Here is a 22,077-nt window from a genome sequence, read left to right as displayed (position 1 = left end):
CAGCAAGTTCTGGATTTAGGATTACCTGTGGGCACAATCTCAATCCTTTGTGATAATATTAGTGCCATTTGCACTTCTAAGAATCCTATGCAACATTGAAGGACTAAGCACATTGATATAAGACATCACTTCATTAGAGACAATGTGACCAAGGGGGACATTGAGTTATACCATGTGTCAACTAAGAATCAACTGGCTGACATCTTTACTAAATCACTAGCCTTCGACTCTTTCAGTACTTTAAGGACTGGATTGGGTGTGATTGACATAAATGCGTGAACTTGATTCCTACTAATTTTTGATTTGTTATCTATTGTTTATTTTTTCACTTCTGTTTATTTTTGTTTTTTTTTTTGCTTTATTTTTTGTATGCTTTTTTTGCTTTATTTTTTGTATGCTTTAAATTTTTCTTATAATCATTGCTAAAATTGATATTTTATGTCTTTTTTTTTGAAAATTTGTAGTCAATGTTTTACATCTCTTTATCAGTTAAAAAAGGAAATATCGTTGATTATTTTCTTTTCTCTAACTTCTTTTAGTGGTGTAATTTGTTTTTCCAAACAAAAGTTTATCTCAAATCAACAACTGGATTATGCAATTGAAATCTTTTTCAATCTTGCTATAGTAATCTATCTTATATATATAATATTCAAAGTCTTTATTTTACCTTCAAATTTTTTGAAATCTTGTCGTTGTATTTATCACATGATTTTGGGATTCTTGATCATTTCTAATTACTTTGATATATTATGTTATAAAATATTTTTTTGAAACCTAATTTTAAATTGATTTTTTACTTATCTAATTGATTTTTCTGATTTAGATCATTGTTTTCAAAATAAGTTTTGCCCTGGTAGAAGTTCAATTTAGGGATAACATGATCGATTGTGTTACTAATTTTTCAGATTCTGACGATGGTAATTCATTGACTTACAAGTATTTAAAATCAATCACATGGAAACTATGCCTATTTCATGCATTGATAAAAAATTTTTTTGTTTTTGTTTGTTTTTATGTCTTTTTTGTATCTTATTTTTATCATTTTCACTTGATATTTATAGCTTTCTGCTTTGTTTTTGTTATATTTTCCTCCTCATTTTTGAGATGTCAAAAGGGGGAGTAGTGTGTTATACTTGAATCTATTATGTTTTCTATAATTACACTTCTTCCAGTTTACTATCTTGAATTGGTTAGATTAATTTTAATTTGTCATCATCAAAAAGGGGGAGATTATTGAAAATATGGTTATATGAATTAGAATTTTGATGATAGTAAACATTCTTATTTTTAATTCAACTGCCTTGCCCACTAATATTTATGGTCAACAAGATCAAGTGCAACTCAAGCCAGCTTAAGGTAGGGTAGATTAGGTCTGAGTTAGTTTGTAATGTATTTTTTCCCTTTCCTGTGCCAATTGTAATCTTTGTGGTGTCTGATGCTAAGTAACCCTGCACACACGCACTTGCGTGAATTTTTTCTATCAGATTTAGAGTTTTTTGATTTTACTAACATCATCTAGGATGATCCACAAATTGTCATGGACGATCAATCAAAAACAAAAATCCTAATTAGGGCATCCTAGTTAAGGCAACCATCATTAAGCATATCATATTGGACGATTTTTGTATAGGTCAGGATGATATGCTCAAATCAGAAAGAATCAGCCACCAGATCTATTCCCTGATTTGCACTAATCATATAGGATATTATCTTATCATCCTAGATGATAGGAACAAAAAATCTTCTATTCATCCCAAGTCATCCCATCTAATTAAGGTAAAATTATACTGATCGTATATGACGTTAGCAATATCATCCTGGACGATAAAGTCGATTCTTGAAAATCTATTTAAAGGACTCGTGTTTTCTCAAGCATAAGCATTTTTTACTGCTGTCTTGACCTAAGAGAGCCTAGAGGAGAGGGAGAGAGAGGGAGGAACTTGTGCAGGAGGAAGCTAAAGGAGTCGGTTCTCTGCAGCACCGGGGTTGGTGGAAAGGAGTTTTTGTAAGGGCTTCTCCGCCTAGCTGTGGGGGCTAAAGAAGAGACACTAAGTTAGTACAATACTCTGAGGGTGCCTCCAAGGAGTGTACGTAAGTCAAGATTTGACCGAACCACTATAAATCCAGTGTGTTCTTTCTTTGTTTTTACTTAAATATTTAATTTTCAAACTCATTATTTTTTGTGGTGGATTGTGTTTTAATTTAAGTTCATTATTTGATTGAGAAGTTTTTAAAATACTAATTCACCCCCTCTTGATTAGCCTCGGGACTAGTTCATAAGGGCTTAACATCCCTAATAAACTTTTAATTATTATCTGGATGTCATGAGGCACCTCATCATCCTGATGTTGACTCCCCTTTTCTTGTTCATCAGGATGTCCTTCTTGAAATTCATGAACGCTTCCTTGAAAAGAACTCTGTTTAAGGACTACAGTGTATCAAACTTCTACAGGATGTAACATACATAACTAAATAATTAGCCTTCAAAATGAATAGAGGTATTAGGGTGTACTTGTCATTTCTAGTGTTTGTGGATGCCAGAATTGTTTTCGTCCTAAGTATATGACCAAGAAGAAATTTTGGAATGCTAGGAAGTTTAGTTCAAATTTGTTCAAATATCTCTTCCATTCTAACTGGAGGTGTCCTTCTCCATACATCGAGTTCTCTTCATACTCGACGTACTCGTAAATCCCAATCATCGCTATTATATGTTATATCTATACTTGTTTCCACAAGGGTTCATTGTACTTATGATATACTCACTGTTGTTATCCATAAGTGGTTCGTGTTTATTTACAGAGACCAGTTGTATTCATTACGACCTCTTAGAGGTGTTCATATAAAAGCCATTGTTCCTGCATCATATCCACCCTTCATCAATCTTAGGTGGTTTGATGTACTTGTTTGTAAGGAGGGATCTTCCACTATCAATTGCCAGTATTGCCATTTCAATCCACAGGCAAACTGTTGTTTGTGTTGAGGCTCTCATTGATGCAAGTAAGAAACACTCGTACATTCCACAGTCAATTGTCATCGCTTGTAAGTATAGGGTATTCAGTTGCATGTGAACTATTAATGTTGTATATAATACATTACCATTTTTAATGTTTGTTGTCTTTATATGAACTTTTGTGTGCATAACATGCCCTTTACCACTACTAGTAAACATTGTTCTTTCACTCTACTAGTCAATTGTTGCTTGCATCAAGGCCTTCATTAATACATGTGGGAGATACTTGTGCATTCTACACATGACTGCTATTGCTTGCAAGTACAATACACTTGATGTCATAGAAACTGTTGTGGGAGTTCATTTTATTCATCATGGTCTCCTTGCATATACATGTAGGATGATGGTTAATGCTATTACAATTCCTTAATTTTTTCCCTTGGGATAAACACTTGTATTATAGGTCCTTTTTCTTTCTCATATATTGATTCACTTGAGCACTATGAGTTTCATATTATTCATTTGTTGATAAATTTGTACAATCATCTGCAAGTTATATCACAAGTTAACTTGTTCATCAACATTCGTTTGAGTGCACTGAAGGCTTGATTCAAATCAAGTATAAGTTCATAAGTCCTTGCAAGTTCTTATATTCAGTTCACTTCAAGCTAAAGTCCAAATTTGTAAATCCTTTAATGTTCAAAAGTTTGCATGTTCAAGTTTAAGTTATCTTAAGTTCGAGATCATGCACATTGTAGTTCTCTTATGAATTCGAGTCCAAGATATTTGTATTCAAAGTACAAACTCTTTGCTTGAGTTCAATTCTAGTTCATGTTCAATGTCCAAGCATAGTCCTGTCCACTTGAATTTGAGTCCAAATTGCCCAAGTCATATTCACTTAATATTCAAATCAAGTTCAAGTTTGAATTTATTTTGGTCCAAATCATATTTATCTTCAATTTCTTTTCTTAGTTTGTTTGAGTTCAAGTTCATAAGTCATATTGTCATTTGGGTTCAACTAGGTCCAAGTGTAGTCTTATGTTCACCCAAAATTTTAGTAGCATCCCGACGTCTCCCCCATTTAGGGGAAAACTACAGGAAACTAGGCCTCACGTCACATTAAAGAAAAGTGTGTACGGTAGGTGTCCTCAGACATCACAACCATGAAATCTTCATCCCCCACCATGCTAAGAAAAACTTGTATGGGTCTTCAAATGTACCTATTAAAAAAGAAAAGCAGTTATTTCCCTGCAAGTACAGAACTACGTACATGTACTTAAAGTTATCCCAGTCAGGCTAAGAAAGCGTGCACCTAGCCTACTTGCCTCATCGTAGGTGTCGCACCAGGTTCCCTTCCTACCATGCTAGAGAAAAGTATGTATGGGTGGTTTGCTGGCACAACACGAATGCCAAGAACAAGATTTTAGGTCATGGCATGCTTACCTGCCTCATCGCAGGTGTCGCACCAAGGTCCCTCCTACCATGCCAAGGGTAGGATTTTGGGTTTAGGAAGTTATACCTTGGGCACCGGCCAGGTGGATGGCACATGGATTGAGGCCAAGGGGGAGGAGCATATTTTCTTTCTTTTTTTTTAAATTAATTACAATAAATATTAATTATAATAATAATAAAGTAATTATAATTAAGAATTAATTACTAATTATTATTTAATTATAATTAGTGATTAATTCTAATTAAATATAATTAATAATTATTATAATTAATTAAAACTCTCCCACTCCTTTCTGGTTCGACGGGTTTATGGGATTAGAAATAGGAAGCGTGCGGAAGAAGTAGGTTAGCTTCATGGAAGTAAGCTCCTGTTATTTCTTCTGATCAAATAAGAAGGGAAATTCATCCTAGGAGCGAGGACAAATAGCCATGAAGAGTCAGAGAAGCACGCATTAGGGAGAAGTTATCTTTACAATGAGCGAGATCCCGTTCTTGCTTCTAATCCAACAGCTAGGGAACATCATATAAGGGGCAAAAGTCAAGCATCGATGGAAGGGCTGGAGAGGCAAACGAATGGGAGTAAGTTACCTTCACTATAAGTAAGCTTCGATCATTATTTCCGATCAGAGTATCATAACTTCCGACCCAACCAGAAGGGAAGTCATCGAATGAGCGAAGTCGAGCAGCGATGAAGGACCTGAAGGAGCTTTCAAATGGAAGAGTCAAGAGAAAAAGTCCCCCCGAGCTTTGTCCCTTCAGTATTTAGTGATGAGAAGGCAAGGTGAGGGTCATGCGAGCGACGTGGAAGATGCGACAATGGACGTGCGGAGATCGTGCGAGCATTGTCAATGACATGCGAGGTTTGGCTCAGGAAAGGTACGAGCATTTTTTTTTTGGTTTATTCGGTATTGAGGTCAATAAAAGTCCCTCTCAAACTAAAGGAAAAATTCTATAAGATGGTAGTGGGAACTGCAATCCTTTATGGTCCAAAGTGTTAAGTGTTATAGAGATGAAGATGCTTAAGTAGAAGATTAGATTTACATTTGGGAAACTATATGTATTAGTGTTTTGCAAAAATTCATAGACATTGTTCTATTTACCAATATACAATGAGTGATGGATAAAGTCATGCAACAACCATGCAAACTCCTAAAATTATTACTATTGCACATATTATTTAATTTTTTAAAAAAATTGTTACAAATTAAATTGTTTGGTTGTATGAATTTATAGTCGAAGTGTGTTACAGATATTTGAAAGTATATAAATTAGATGTATAACCAACTGTTGTATGGATGCAAGACATTAACAGATGAATTTTTGAATAAAGTGAATTTTTTCAATAAGGCAGGCTATCCATTACCTTCAGTTATTTCAAAGGGCAAGCTTTATTGTCCACATTCCAAACACAAAAATCAAGCCTTCCTCACACTAGATGATATCACTATTGATCTATATTGCAAAGGATTCATGATAGAATATTAGAATTGGAGTTCAAATGGTGTGTACAAGTCTCATTTTGACTCTCAATGCGGTTTTTCTACAAGTTATAACATAGTCGAGGAAGATAGAATTTGGACAATTGAGGACTTCATTTATGATGCAACTAGGCCATAATTTCAATAATATAAAGAAGAACCCTTGAATAAATAGGAAGAAAACTTCTATAATTTATTGGACATTGCGCAACAACTAATTTGAAAATATGGCCTAGTTGATTATCTTACTTACCCATCATTCCCAAATCGTAACATTTATATGCATCTATGAGGTTTGCTACACATATAAGATAACATAAGGAACACAGCTCATAAGTAGGTATTCAAACACATTCGTTAGAAGTAGATTCCTAAAATCACTTTGACCGTATATATCCTATATTTTCCACTAAACAAAGGAATGTAAGATTAGGTATATGTACAGATGGTTTACTCCATTTAGCTAATCTTTATTACCTTACTCATGTTGGACTGTGATAATCACCCCTATAGACTTTCTCCAGAGTTATGTATGACTACATCATATATGTTTATAATACTTATCATTCCAAGCCCACACAATCCAAAGGTAAAGATAGACTTGTTCTTATAACCTTTAATAAATGACCTAAATTTATTGTGGAATAAAAGAGTTACCATATACGATATCTCCAACAAATAAAATTTTACATTAAGGGAAATGCTACTTTGGACAATTGGTGACTTTCCAACATACAATATGTTTTCTGGTTGGAGCACTACAGGCATGTTAGCTTTCCCATATTGCATAAAAAGTACTAAATCATTCACTTTGAAGCATGGAGTCAAAAATATTTAGTTTGATTGTCAGCGCATGTTCTTACTTGCAAACCATCCATTCAAGTTAAATAAGGATGCTTTCATTAAGAATAAAGTGGAGAAAAATAGCCTCCACTAAGGTTTAGTGGTGAGGAAATATTTGAAACAGTAAATTTTATACCCATGATAATTGATTCTCTATCATTAGCTATTCACAAAGTTCCCGGCTATAGAGTTACTCATAATTATTATATAAGATGAGTATATAAGGCTTTAAGAGAGCTAGACTATAGCAAATGATTGTTCCTCTGGAGTATATACAAATGTTTCTAACTACTGCATGTGATCTTAAGTGGTAGGTGGAATGTAGAAGGGATAAATTTATAGATTAAGCTCGTAAGCCTATGTGTATGAGGGATAATCCTCTTTTACTACAAGCTACTCCACAAACAGCTAGGAGAGTTTATATAACCAACATGCGGCAAACCTAATAATAGAGTATAGAATGTTTGAAAAACACAGACGGGCATGAATATTCATATATTATATGAGCCTAGGAGATTAAGGGAGACAATCAACAAAAATTAACCTGCGCCAACATCGATCAAGCATGATAGTGAGGACACATATTCCATGTAGAGTGTCTGTAAAAACATTTTTGATTCAGTTTGCTTCTTCTGATGTATAAGAACTATTAAACCTTTAACATTGTATTATAGAATTTTATAGAATGTAGAATGTTTATTTGAGATATTTGAATACTACTATTGGATTATTATACCTTTTACTACCGCATTAGATTGTTGTTTGATTTGTAGAATTTTAAACTATTTAGATTTATACTATTAGAAAGCTCAATAATAAATAGCAGTAGTTTTTTTAATTTATGCTATAGGTTATTGACAAATTTGTGATAGAATTTTTGTCACAAATGTTGATATGATGAATGAGTATCGTTGTTGACAACGAAAATATCCATCACAAATAAAGGTAGCTTCGTGATGACCTTTCTATCATAATGTACGATGGATATTCTGCCACAATTTATGGTCTAATTTCCATCGCATAGCCGTTGCAAATATGCCACTAAATATTTATTATGAATATGTTCTGTCGTAAATACTTTTGCAATGCAGGTTTTGACAATGGAATCAATGTCATCATAAATCCACTGTAAATATAGATTTGTGATGGATTTCCTTAATTATGAGGTGGATTTTTCTACCACAAAAAGATGAATTTCCTATAGTGTATAAACTATCCTCTATAGATACTTGCATTTTGAATGTTTATTTAGTAAAAAAAACAACAATGAAAAATTATATAAAATTAGAATAATAATAAAACTCTAGATGACAATTTGAATGAACAATGCATAATAATTCATAATTTGAAAAACTTAATAACTAACTAATATACTTCACTAAAGCTATTGACTTGATTTGAATTTAGAAGCTATCTACTAATACATTAACTATTGAATTAAAAAAATGAATAATTAAATTTAAGAAAAAGATGTGGGTAGCTTAAATTTGAAAAATTACAATAAACTTTAAAATAGAATTAGTGATCTTGTTGAATCCTAATATTAAATCAATTTGGATTGCATGAGCATGAAATCAAATCTGATATTCAAAATTATTAATTACATACTCCATAAAATATAAAAGAATGAAATTTATGAAAGTTTTTAAAAGAGAGATGTGCAAAGAAGAAAGATGAGTGCGTTCACAAATTTCTATCGGTTGAAGGTTAAGTTCAAATGCATCCTAACAATTAAATAAAAAAGGATATAGTGAGTGAACTAGTACATATGATGGTGCACTAATAAACTTTCACTTTAACTACAAGAATAACTTTTCTTTAAGTTATATCAATCATTTTTTAATTTAGAAGTCAATTTCACGCTTACATTCATAATGGATAGATTCAACATGAGCAATAGCGAAGGTAAATGAATGGCATATTATTAAAACTTTTTAAATTAGAATTATAACTTTGTTCATTCCAAATTACTTCTAGATTGTAATGTATTACCTTATATTTTAATTGTTAAAATTATCAATTTTTTACTTTAGCTATTAAGTGATTAATAGGTATTTTTACCATTTCTTGAGGACAAGCAAGAGTTTAAGCTAAGGGGAATTTATTAATTATAAATTATGTACTATTTATTATGTTTATATTCAATAAAAATATATTATTTTAGTTTATTTTGTATAAAAATATATAAGAAAACATAAAAATTTATAAGTGTTAAATATCACCAGAACACCATCATACAAAGTATCGCAACGTTATGATCATCAATGCTGAGGTGCCTAATTCAGATATTGTATCATTGATTTCTCTATTTTTTAGCACCACGATAGTACTAACGGTCAGCACTTGGCTTAACACAGCACTGCAACATTGAGAGCTGGAGCACCGAACCTTGTAATGCCTCAGTGTTGAAAATCACATTCAAGTGCCACAATGCTCAAAGTTTGGAGTGCCAAGATGGAGCAGTTGTCTAGAAAAAAAATTTGTACTAACTCACCCAAAAAAATGTACCAATTGAGCCATTAACCATACCAGGTCTGTTAGTGCAGCAATAAAGCAAGCATTATAGTACTGAGCCGCTAGTTCATTTTATATCATCGCGGCACCACCTTGTTGAGCACCATGATGCCTGAGCCCATACCTATACTTACTATAAATAGTTTTTAATTCTATTTTTTAGATATTTTTGTAACTCCAACAACAATTTATAATTCTTAATGTGTTTCTATTGTTCCCCTTTAGAGTAAAGTCTAAAGGAGACTAGGAAAGTGCAAGATACATGTATTAAGTGATATTTGCCCGTTTTTAGAGCAACTCTATGTTAAGAGAGTTGCTATTTGTATGTTTTATATTCTTGCAACTTGTATAGTTTTGATGATTTCAAATATTATTATTTTATGTGTAGTTAACTCCTAACACTTTTTGGAAGAGTTGTTTTTGCTCTTGTGTGTACTAACATTTCAGGAAAATCAAACTCCAGACTACAAAGACTTCAAATCAAATTTAGCATGAGATACTGTGTGTATTTAAAACATGTATTTTTCTTTGAATTAAGTTTGAGAGGGAGTGATTGTAATTGAGTGAATACACACACACACACTTTAGGATATCTTGAAAACTTTGTACTGATCGTACGGGACGAACATAGTTCGTACGGGAATGAAAGAAAATTTTCTAAAGTCCTTATCGTCCAGGACGAAGTGTATTCATCCCAGGATGAAATGTTCTCTGGAAAATTTTTGTTCAGATGAAATGTATTCGTTCCAGGACGAGTTGCTCTCTGGAGTATTTTTGTCCAGGATGAAGTGTATTCGTCCCGGGACGAGTTGCTCTCTAAAAAAATTTCGTCCAGACAAACCAATATTTGTCCCAGGATGAAGTGAACCGACTTTGAATTTTTAGTGACGTTCTGCAGTTTTTGGGAATTGACCAATGGAATAACCGTTCATACCGGACAAACCCAATTCGTACAGGATGATGTGTGTGTACGAAGTTATTTCGTACCCATATATATTAGGTTCGTTTCCAACGCATTTAAGTTAAATTGTCCAGGATGATCCACGATTGTACGGGACGATCCAATGCATATTGACTTGAAAATTTGTAATTTTTGGACTGTTTTTTGTGTCTTTCCTATAAATAGTCCAAACTAAATTGCCACTTAATCTTTTTGCCTACTGATCTTCGTGCCTATTGAAAGAAGAGTCAAGGAGAGAGTGTGAAAGAGTGTTTGACGGAGATTTCTTGCCATTGGAGCGTGAAGGTTTCACTTGGTACTCAAAGGTAAGAGTCTTTACTCTTGGTTTGTGATTACTTCACTATTTTCTCTTTTCCTTCAAGATTTATTGTGAAGAAGATCTGTCAAGGAGATCCGGTTCTCTGGCGACACTTGAAGACTGTAAACAGCTGAGGGTTCTCTGCCTACACTAGAAGAGTGTAAAAGGATGAAGGGTTCTCTGCCCACACTAGGAGAGTGTGAAAGGACGAAGGGTTCTCTGCCCACATTAGGAGAGTGTGAAAGGACAAAGGGTTCTCTGCCCACACTATGAGAGTGTAAAGGACGACGGTTCTCTGCCAACACTGGGGATAGTGTAAAAGGACGACGGTTTTCTGCGACACCGGGTAGTGGTGGAAAGAGTGTTTGTAAAGGCTTCTCCACCTTGTTGTGAGTGCAAAAGGAGAGTCACTAGTGGTATTAGTGCAATACTTGGAGGGTGCTTTTAGGGAGTGGATGTAGGTCTGGTTTTGACCGAACCACTTTAAATCTTGTGTCTTTATTTTTTTTTCGCTGCTTTTTATTTTTGTGTTTTTACTTTTAAAACTGTGGTTGAAAAATATTTTCTAGAAAAAATCACTAAAATTTTATTTTCATTTCCTAATTTAAAAAGTGGGTTAAAATTTTTTTCAATTACCAATTCACCCCCCCCCTCTTGGTTAGCCGTGGGACATAAGCTTAGGTTTAATAACCTAATTCATAGTGAACGAGTTTCAACACTCTTTTGTTGGAGAAAGGAGTGTGGGAAAGATCAATAATCCTTTTGAGTAAATATTCTCTTATTACTTCTCTTATATTTCTTATTTTAATGAATGAAATGAAAATGAATTTTCTTGTCGAATCTTCCATGTGTGGCTAATTCTCTAGTTTTGGGATAATTATAAAAAAGTATAGTAAGTACTAATGTAGACTCTTATTCCTTTAATGAATTTATAAATTTTTAAAAATATCTCTTATTCTTCATTTAATTCATATAGTGGTAATATTTAGTGTGATATATAGCCTCAATGGAGAAATACTATAATAATAGAGTATTAAAATGGAATGTTAACATGCCTAGACATTGGATGCTTAAATATTCTAGGTTCTATAGATAGAGTAAGACTGTAGGAAGGCTATAAATCTTTCTTTTCATCACTATAAGATTGATAGAGATTTAGGGATCCATATACTTTAAATATTAATTACAAACATGTCCACAATATGTATAAAATGAAGAATAAGAAATATTAAAAACATTTGTACATGCATTAAATGCATTAGTGTCTATATTAGTATTTACTATATGTTTACACCTTTCTTTCTCCAACAATAGAATTTCTCTCACAAGATAGGTTAAGATATCCTAATATAAGTATCTTACCCTTCTCTAGCCTCTCTTAAACTTTACTCTAAGGGGTAACTAAAGAAACACACTATGAATTATAATTTTTTGCTCAAGTGATAGAACTCTCCAAATAACATAACATAAAAAATTATTTATAATAAGTACAAGGATGGGCTCAAGTGCCACAATAATATAAATGATCTTGCACCTTAGTGTTATAATGATTGCTCCACTATGGTGATGGATAACATAGCATGCTTAATGGCTAAACTGGCACATTTTTTGGTTGAGTTGGTACAATTTTTCAACTTGGCAGCTACTCCACCATGGTATTAAAAAATTTGAGCATTAAGGTGCTTGAATATTATTTTTGGCACTGAAGCATTAAAAGGATAAAACCTCTAGTGATCATTTTCCTCAGGCACTAGTTCCATAGTACTCAATTTGGGCACTACGGTGTTATGTTATGCCGTGACACTGAAAAGTAAAAAAAATTGACAGTGCAATGTCTGATCTAGGCACTTTAGCATTTATGATTATAATGTTGTGGCGCTATTCAACACACTAAGAATTATAGTTTTTTCTTTTTCTTGAACATCTCAGGTACAAACATAATTAAAATAATATATTTTTACTAAATTTAAATATAATAAATAATACACAATTCACACTTAATATATAATAATTTTCTCTATAATAGAATTCCTAAGCTAAACATCCCTTACAAGTATATAAACTGGATTAAATCTTATATTGACTTTATCCATTTATTGGATATTAATAATAGAGAAATGCAAGGTTATCTCATGTCCTCCTAAGTATTAAGATAGGGATATACCTCATACTTATTTCCTTCATCTTCATTATGGATGCCTTCTCTATAATAATTAACTACAGATTCTCTAAAGGGTATTTTCACTTATTAACAAGAATAATATTGAGTTATCCCTTATAATATATACTGAAGACCTCCTGGCCTTTGGTTATATAAATAATAAATCAGTCACTACATGAAAGTTTGTAGTTGATTTCTAGAGGATTTTACAGTGGAATTTTATTTGTTGAAAATGTCGACAGATTTGCGACAAAAATTTTTATCAAAAGTTTTGGGTGGACTTTGCATCAGATTTGTAGCAAAAAATTTTACTGCAAATCCAACACCCCTCTAAATTTATTTAATTGATTAATTATGCATCTATTTCATGTTTATTCTATTTTTCAACCTCGCTCCTTCGCACTTTCTTCCTTTTTCAACTTTGACAAATGCTTTGCCCATCGACTTTACCTTCACCACTACTTCATTTCTAGGTTTGCATCTTCTCTTCTTTGGCTGTTCTCAAGTTGTCTGTTGGTATTCAACTTAGATGAGAGGTTATTCTGAATGAGCCGCTAAATAACTTATTCGCCTCCTTTGATGATGTTCTGTCATATCGAATCCCAAGTCACACCTCCTTGCCATTCTTTTATTAGATTGGAAGGAACAAGGATGACATGATCTGGGTCATTGTGAAGGTATCAGTATTTTTCCCTTTTGTACTCTTCTTCATCCAAATCCTATAAATATATTGAACTCTAGGATTTAGTAAATCTAGGCTTTAAGACAAAAAGAAAGGATTTAACTTGCTATTAGAAAAATAAGTGACATACATGAATTGTGTGCTTCTTTATTCTCAACACCCTAATATGATAGACAAACCAATCAACATGACTTCATATTCTAAAGAATTTAGGGCAATTTGATAGAATCAAAATATATAGAGCATAATTTGGTCAATATGGATAAATTAATATAATAGTTTGGGAATAGTTATATAATTCTAATCAATTAATGATTATATATAATAATTCAACTAACATTATTCCAACTCATTTTTCATTAAAATATAACATTAAATAATCTTCTTTGTCTCTCTATGTGGCTGCTAATAGCCATTGAAAGTTTGTGATGTCATTAATTTCCATATGTAATTTTAGAATCTTTTTCTAAGAATACATCTAATAATATGATCAATAAAATAATTATATAAAAATAACATTAAACACATACAAATCTCATTATTTGGTTGTTAGAATTTATAGCCCAAGTGTGTTATGGATATTTGAAATCATATATATTGGATATATAATCAATTACCTTCCTTTATATCAATGGGAAGGTTTCATTGTCTATGTTTCAAACAAAAAAGTCAAGCCTACTTCACACTAGATGAGATTACTATTGATCTATATCACATAGGATTTATGCTAAAAAAATGGTATTGGACTTCCTATGGTAAGTACGACCTCATTTAGACTCTCAATGTGACCCATCTACAAGCTCAATATAGTTCAATAATATTATATTATGATATTCCAAGATTTAGTTTATGATTCAACTAGGCCATAATTTTAACAATATATAAAAGAATCCCTGATTAAGAAAGCATAAAACTTATCAGATTTATTACACATTATATAATAATAAATTTAGAATGGATGCACTACTCCCTCAGAGTTATCAATTGATGTGAAGATGTTGAGCATAAAGACATAATATAATATACCTAGAGAATGCTTTAATTAATTCATTGGCTTTCTTAAGGAGACCAACCTGACTGATAACATAAGTTTAACATTTTATACCTACCCCACTACCTTCCTAAGGAGTCCCCTCTACTTATACCTATCCACCATATGTTTTACCATTCAACTACCCATCACCCCCTCATCCCTCTAAAGCTAGACCTTCCACTTATACTACAACTAAATCTTCTACCTAGACTGTAGTAGCACCGACAATATATGGGAACATTTTGATTTAGCCTAAGAGTGACAAGTATATAATATATTTTTTATATTACTCAGATATTTGAGAAATAACATTTTCAACTAGATATTTTGTACAGGTTTTATCCATCAAAGCAACCAATGCATAAGATATGGGATATCATACAGAGCATGTTTGATGCTCCATATATTTCTTAGAAGAAACTCCTAAAAGAAGTGTGCAACATGTTATTTAGGGAGTTTGAGGTTAATAAGTTATAATATTAGTAATATTTTTCCAACTCTTATTAAGCTAATAAAGAATAATATTTATTATATTTTATTATATACAATGAGATTTCTACAAATTACTATAGCATGGTACACATATCAGAATGAATTTTAAGAAACATAGAGCAACTTGCTTGTGAGACATGTTCATAAGCACTAGAAGGACAAGCAAGCAACTACTTTGGATTGGAGAGGATGTATGGGCCATCCTTAATAGTGCTTGAGGAAGCCCAAATTATATAAGAGGAGGGAGTATAATAAATAGAATAGTTCTTCTAACATCAAGGGATTCGGTATCTCCCTCCATACTGGGGGTTCTGCTTCACACACTGAGCACATGAAACAATTGATAATAAATTTAACTAGTTTTAATAATTTATTTTGTTATGCATGATAATTTAAGTATAATATAGAAGGAGATGGTGGGTAGCTATCACACCCATAAGCTTTAAGATCACCAACAATGTGTGGACAAGCAAGATAGAAGGGCCTATATGGGTATATAAAGTTATAATACTTAGAAAAATTTTATATTTTTTTATTATATGATGATCAGTCTTATGTTATATTTTATAGGAAGAGTATACACAACTTTGAGAGAGCTAGACTATAGCAGATGGGGGGATCCTCAAAGGGATCAATAGATATTTCTAACTGTGCATATGAGGGATAGTCCTCTTATGCCTCCAACAACTCTACAAACAGCTAGGAATGTTTGTATAGCCAATAGGTGGCTAACTTGATAGCAGAGCTAGAACATATTTGAAAAATTATAAATGTACATACACCCAAAGAAATTGGATGAGGCTTAGAGATTGAGAGAGAAGATTTTTGGAAATCAACCTAGGACTGCATTGGTCAAGTAAGAAAGTAAGAGTACAAATATTTCTTAAATTGTCTTAAGTTTTTTATGCATTATATTTTTTTGATATTTAAGAACTGTGTTTAGCATAAGAGTGCTGAATTATTATACAATAGTTAGATTAAGATTGTTTAGTTGGATTGTGATTAAAGAATAATTTGTGGAATATGTTTATTTTAGTAGTGTTGTTAGTAGTGTTTGATGAAACATCACCATTATTAACTATCACTTTGAAATTGTTTGGATTGTGATTATTGAAAAGACGAATAATTGATATAATGTACAATTTTTTGTTTGTGTTGTAGGCTTTTGATGGATTTAAAATAGAAATTTCATCATAAACAATCATATGATGCATCTTTATCGTTAATTATGGTGGATATTTCTATCACAATTTATGGAAGATTTGCAGAAGAATTTTTACCTAAAATTTCAGCAAAAATAACCATCATAATTAATTATTTAAATTGCAGCAGACATAGGCATCATATTGTCGCCACAAATTGAAGCGGTACTCTTATTACAACTCTAACATTATTTGAGGTGAAATGTATGTTGGCCTATTATAACTAACACATCATGGTTTTGGAGTTTAACCCATCATAAATCTAGCACAAATCGATCGCAAAATATATGTGATTGACTATGTCTAACATAAATATATTTTCAACGTGACTTTTTAGTTTCAAAATATATTTTACCAACAATCCACCATCAAGTATATTTAGTTATGGATTTTTCTTGTTTATAATGAATTTGTCTGCCAAACAATGCTTACTGTCTAGTAGTGATTTTATGTACTTGAAAACATGATTTCCATATTTAACAAGTTGACTGGTCTCTTGAGTAAACTCTCTTAAATTTTCATGTGTTTATATAAAGTTGTTTGTCATGATGTGCAAGCTCTACCTTAGTGTTTTGGGTTTTAACCCATCTCCTCCACCTTGGTCTTAATTAGTGATTCCTTTTACTAGTATTAACACCAACTTCTCCAAATTTTCTTCCTTTATGGAGGATGGTGACTTTGTTGGATGGTTGAAAAAGAATTCTATTTTTTCCATTAGATTTCAACTAATTCACTATTCTCTTCAGAACTATCTTTACTTCTAGATTACATATGTCATCCTCCTTATGAAACTTTAAAGAATAATCATTAGTTTGTTTACAACTTCCATCATAGGTATGATAATAATAATAAGCTTTGTAGTATTCCCCTATTGAGAACCCACATTCTACTTTTATAGCTAAGTTCATCTAAGGATACATTAATTCCCAATCCAAAATTTCTAATTAGTTTCATTAAGTTTATAGCCTCATCTAGGTTAGACCTAATAGCTTTATTTCTTCTTTTTTTAATATTTTATATATAACTTCCCTTGGTATGAGATCCCATATTTATTTAAAAGTCTCTATTAACTGTCAACTTCACTTTTTTTGGGATCTCTAGTTGAAGGTCATTCCCTTGTGGAGAAATTTGGTGTGGGGATTCCTGAGCTTTTCCATTACTCTCCTAAAGCCCTACTCTCAAACTTTGTGGCTTATGGTTATTAGATGCCCCCTAATGGTATTCTTAATCACAAAACTGAACAAATTCATAGTAGCATTATTCAGGATTTTATAAATTATTATATTTGGATGGAAAAAAAATATAACAATTTGACTTACTTCAATATTCACAATGACTTGACAGAATTTATTTAGTCTCTGTGTATTTGATTTAAAGGTTTTTTTATTATGTACGGTGTTTTAGTGTGCAAGATCATTTTGGTTGTTTAAAAATGGCTAATGTTCTTAGTAAAAAAAGGAAGTATGGTTAATGATAAATGCATGTTCTGCTCCCATAATACTGAGAATCATTCCTACTTATTTTTTTTATTGTGAGCTTTAATTTCAAATCTTTAAGAGCACTATTCCTTCTGTATTTTTTTCTATAGTTATAGCTCTATCCAACAAATCTTGACTTTAATTATATTTCCTATTAAATCAATATAAAATATTTCATTTTAACTGTCCATGCCTTTGCATACTATATTTAGGGAGGGAGGAACAACCATATTTTTAGAGGTACATCTCTTAACCCTATAAATATCATTGAGAAAATCAAATTTGCTATTAGAATGAAGACAAAGAAATGGTGTCCATATCCTAATTTACCTATTAATCTTAAAATTTTATTTTATTAGCAATATTTCTCTTTTTTATCAAGGTTATATTATATCATCTCCTAGTTAAGACATCATGATGGTTTAGCTTTAGGGTTCTTTGATTGTATTTATTTATTGCATTACCTTTGGTATTGATCGAGGCATTTGTAGATTATGGCTTTACTTCTTAATAGTTTTTCTTTAACTTGTTGGATGTAGTATTTTATTTCATTAGAACATTTTTTCTTGCTCTAAATCCTTTGGCTGGTATATGGCTCTAGTGATTAGTCTAATAATCAAAAATGATCTCCAAGACTGTTGTAACGAAATATTTCTTGTTTGGTTTCTACACATTTATTGAGCATTAGGAATGATTGATTAATGACACCTATTAATCCAAGGATTATGAAAGCCTCATTGAATGCTATTTTTACTAAAAAAATTTTATAAAAATTTATTGGATTTTCTTTTTATGGATTGAGTGAGTCCTTATTATTTTAACTACAATTATATCTTTTATAATCATCTTAAAGTTTTTTTTTGTATTTTATAGCTTATGAAGTTGGCTCATGTTATTTTATCAAGAAATTATTCTGTGCAAAGTTTGAATGTCACTCTGCATCCAAACTCTAATGAATTCGTGACATGTGGATTGAATACATCAATATTCATTAGCAATTTTTTCATCTTGTCAGCCCGACTGACCCTGCCCAGCCTGATAATTTAAATAATTTCTCCAAATCTTGAATTTGTATGAGATCAAAAGACTCGGAGCTGGATTACTTTGCATATGCATGTTCACTTTTATTCTTTGGCATTCAATATTATCTTTGCATTTTTGACATTCTAGATAGATCACTCATTGTTCAACCACATTCAAATGCTAATAGATTCACCTTCCTAAAAGGTTACTCTGTCATTCTTATTCAACTTGTCTTCAACTAGAAACTTTTTTTTGCATTTAAGGTTTTTAGAGTTTAATGTACTTGCATGTCATAATAACTATGTATGAACTGCGTGATAACTCTATATGTGTAGTGTACCCGCCTATGAATTACGTATAAGCTATGTAAGAACTGATTACGATTGTGTATCGAATGTCTTCCATTTTTAAAATAATGTTGAAAAGTTAACAACTTTCTAAGTTTAGGAAATTTATTTTTGAATCTTTTTTATGTTTTATGGTTTACTATGTATTTGTTGCATTTTTGCTACGTATTTGTTACATATTGGATGCTTATTGGTTCCATTTTAGTTGCATTTTGGTTGCGTATTAGTTGCATATTTGTTGTGTATTTAATGCATATTTTTTACAATTTTACTGCTCATCCATTGTGCACTTACTATGTGTTTCTCAGTGATTTTTCAGAACTATATTCATCCTCTTACTTATTGATGCTATTTTTCAAAATTTAGAACTATATGTGAAACGTTTGTTGAGATAATAAACAAAGATCTTGAGGATATCTTAAGAAGATTAAACATCTATCAAATTTTGAAGTTTCCATCCCTCCAATAGAATATCCCACTGATCTACAAGCTGCTAAAATTGACAGACATTCCTCAACAGTCCTTTATAATTAGATGTCATGCCATCAAATTCATAACTGATAAAATAACTATTCTTACTAGATGGGTAAACAACGGCGTGTGGACCTCCGAAAGGGCGCCGTTATGGCTGTAAGAATACAGAGGGGTATACGACCGCACCTACCCCAAGGGATGTTAAGAGAGTTGCTATTTGCATATTTTACATTCTTGCAACTTTTATAATTTTGATGATTTCAAATATTATTATTTTATGTGTAGTTATCTCCTAACACTTTTTGGAAGAGTTATTTTTACTCTTGTGTGTACTAACATTTCAGGAAAATCAAACTCCAGACTACAAAGGCTTCAAATCAAATTCAGCATGAGATACTGTGTGTATTTAAAACTTGTATTTTTCTTTGAATTAAGTTTGAGATGGAGTGATTGTAATTGAGTGAATACACACACACACTTTAGGAGATCTTAAAAAATTTATACTGATCGTATGGGACGAACATAGTTCGTACGGGACGATCAGGTCAGTTATCTCCTCGTAAGAGCAATGGAACGAACAGGAATTGAGGAAAATTTTTCAAAGTCCTGATCGTCCAGGACGAAGTGTATTCAGCCTAGAATGAAATGCTCTCTGGAAAAGTTTCATTCAGACGAAGTGTATTAATTCCATGACAAGTTGCTCTCTGGAGTATTTTCATCCTGGACGAAGTGTATTCATCCTGGGATGAGTTGCTCTCTGGAAAAATTTTATCCGGATGAACCCATATTCGTCCTAGGACGAAGTGAACCGACTCTAAAATTTTAGTGATGTTCTGCAGTTTTTGGGAACCTACTTATGGAATAACCGTTCATACCGGACGAACCCAGTTCGTATGGGATAATATGTGTGTACGAAGTCATTTTGTATCCATATATATTAGGTTCGTTTCCAACGCATTTAAGTAAAATTGTCTAGGATAATCCACGATCGTACGGGATGATCCAATGCATATTGACTTGAAAATTTATAATTTTTGGACAGTTTTTTCTACCTTTCCTATAAATAGTACAAACTAAATTGCCACTTAATCTTTTTGCCTACTGATCTTCATACTTATTGAAAAAAGAGTCAAGGAGAGAGTGTTTGAAGGAGATTTCTTGCCATTGGAGTGTGAAGGTTTCACTTAGTACTCAAAGGTAATAGTCTTTACTCTTGGTTTGTGATTACTTCACTATTTTCTCTCTTTCTTCTAGATTTCTTGTGAAGAAGATCTATCAAGGAGATCTGGTTCTCTGCCAACACTTGAAGAGTGTAAACAGCCGAGGGTTCTCTGCCCACACTAGGAGAGTGTGAAAGTATGAAGGGTTCTCTGCCCACACTATGAGAGTGTGAAAGGATGAAGGGTTCTTTGCCCACACTATGAGAGTGTGAAAGGATGAAGGATTCTCTGCCCACACTAGGAGAGTGTGAAAAGAGAATGGTTCTCTTCCAACACTGGGGATAGTGTAAAAGGACGACGGTTCTCTGCCGCACCAGGTAGTGGTGGAAAGAGTGTTTGTAAAGGCTTCTCTGCCTTGCTGTGGGTGCAAAAGGAGAGTCACTAATGGTATTAGTGCAATACTCGGAGGGTGCCTCCGGGGAGTGGATGTAGGTCTGGTTTTGACCGAACAACTATAAGTCTCGTGTCTTTATTTTTTTCCAGTGGTTTTATTTTTATGTTTTTACTTTTAAAACTGTGGTTGAAAAACATTTTCTAGAAAAATTCACTAATGTTTATTTTCGTTTCCTAATTTAAAAAGAGGGTTAATTTTTTTTTTTAATTACCAATTCATCCCCCCCCCCCTCTTGGTTAGCCGTGGGACATAAGCTTAGGTTTAATAGCCTAATTCATAGTTAAAGAGTTTCAACAAGTGGTATCAGAGCTTTGTTTAAAAATTATAAGTTTAGACTACTTTTTTATTAGCGTAGATGGCTACATCAGGAAACCTGGTCATATCAAGATTGAATGCTCAAAACTCAAAGCCACTCCTAGCAAGGAGAAGGTATAGGAGAAACCAATTATAAAGAAGGGCAAGAAGAAGTTTCAAAGAGCCTTCTGGGCGGACTCAGCTTCAGATTCATCAAAGACTTAGAAGGAAGAGGAAGTCACTAATCTGTGCTTAATGGCCAATAGTCTTGATAAGTTAGATCAAGAAGAGGTATGTGACTTAACCTATAATGAACTTTTTGAAGTTTCTGAACACATGCATGATGCATATAGGAAAATGAAGAAAATGCATACTAGTCTAAGTTTAGAGTTTGAAGAATTGCAAAAGGAACATGAAATCCTTAGGAAAGATCATGCTTTAATTTATGACAACCACATGAAATTACTTAATGAGTTTGATGACTTGAATAAAAAACATGAAAATTTAAAATCATCCTATGCTGAACTTGAAAAAGATTTTAAAAACTTTAAGGATGAATCGGAGATCAAAATTTATAGATCAAATTATACAAATCGAATCTTGGAAGATATGAATTAATTTTACAAATTAACGATAAAAGCTCTCGAGGATAATAGGATACCCCCTAAACTTGAAAATTTTACTAATCCTATTATGTATCCTAAATTTATGCAATCCCTGAATAGACAGATGAATGGTAGAAGACTTAGGAAACCATTTTCAAAAGTAAAATATAATAATT

The sequence above is a fragment of the Dendrobium catenatum genome, unplaced genomic scaffold (assembly GCF_001605985.2).
Source record: "Dendrobium catenatum unplaced genomic scaffold, ASM160598v2 fragScaff_scaffold_621, whole genome shotgun sequence".
In the NCBI taxonomy this organism is placed as follows: Eukaryota; Viridiplantae; Streptophyta; class Magnoliopsida; order Asparagales; family Orchidaceae; genus Dendrobium; species Dendrobium catenatum.
Note: the sequence above shows the minus strand (reverse complement) of the source record.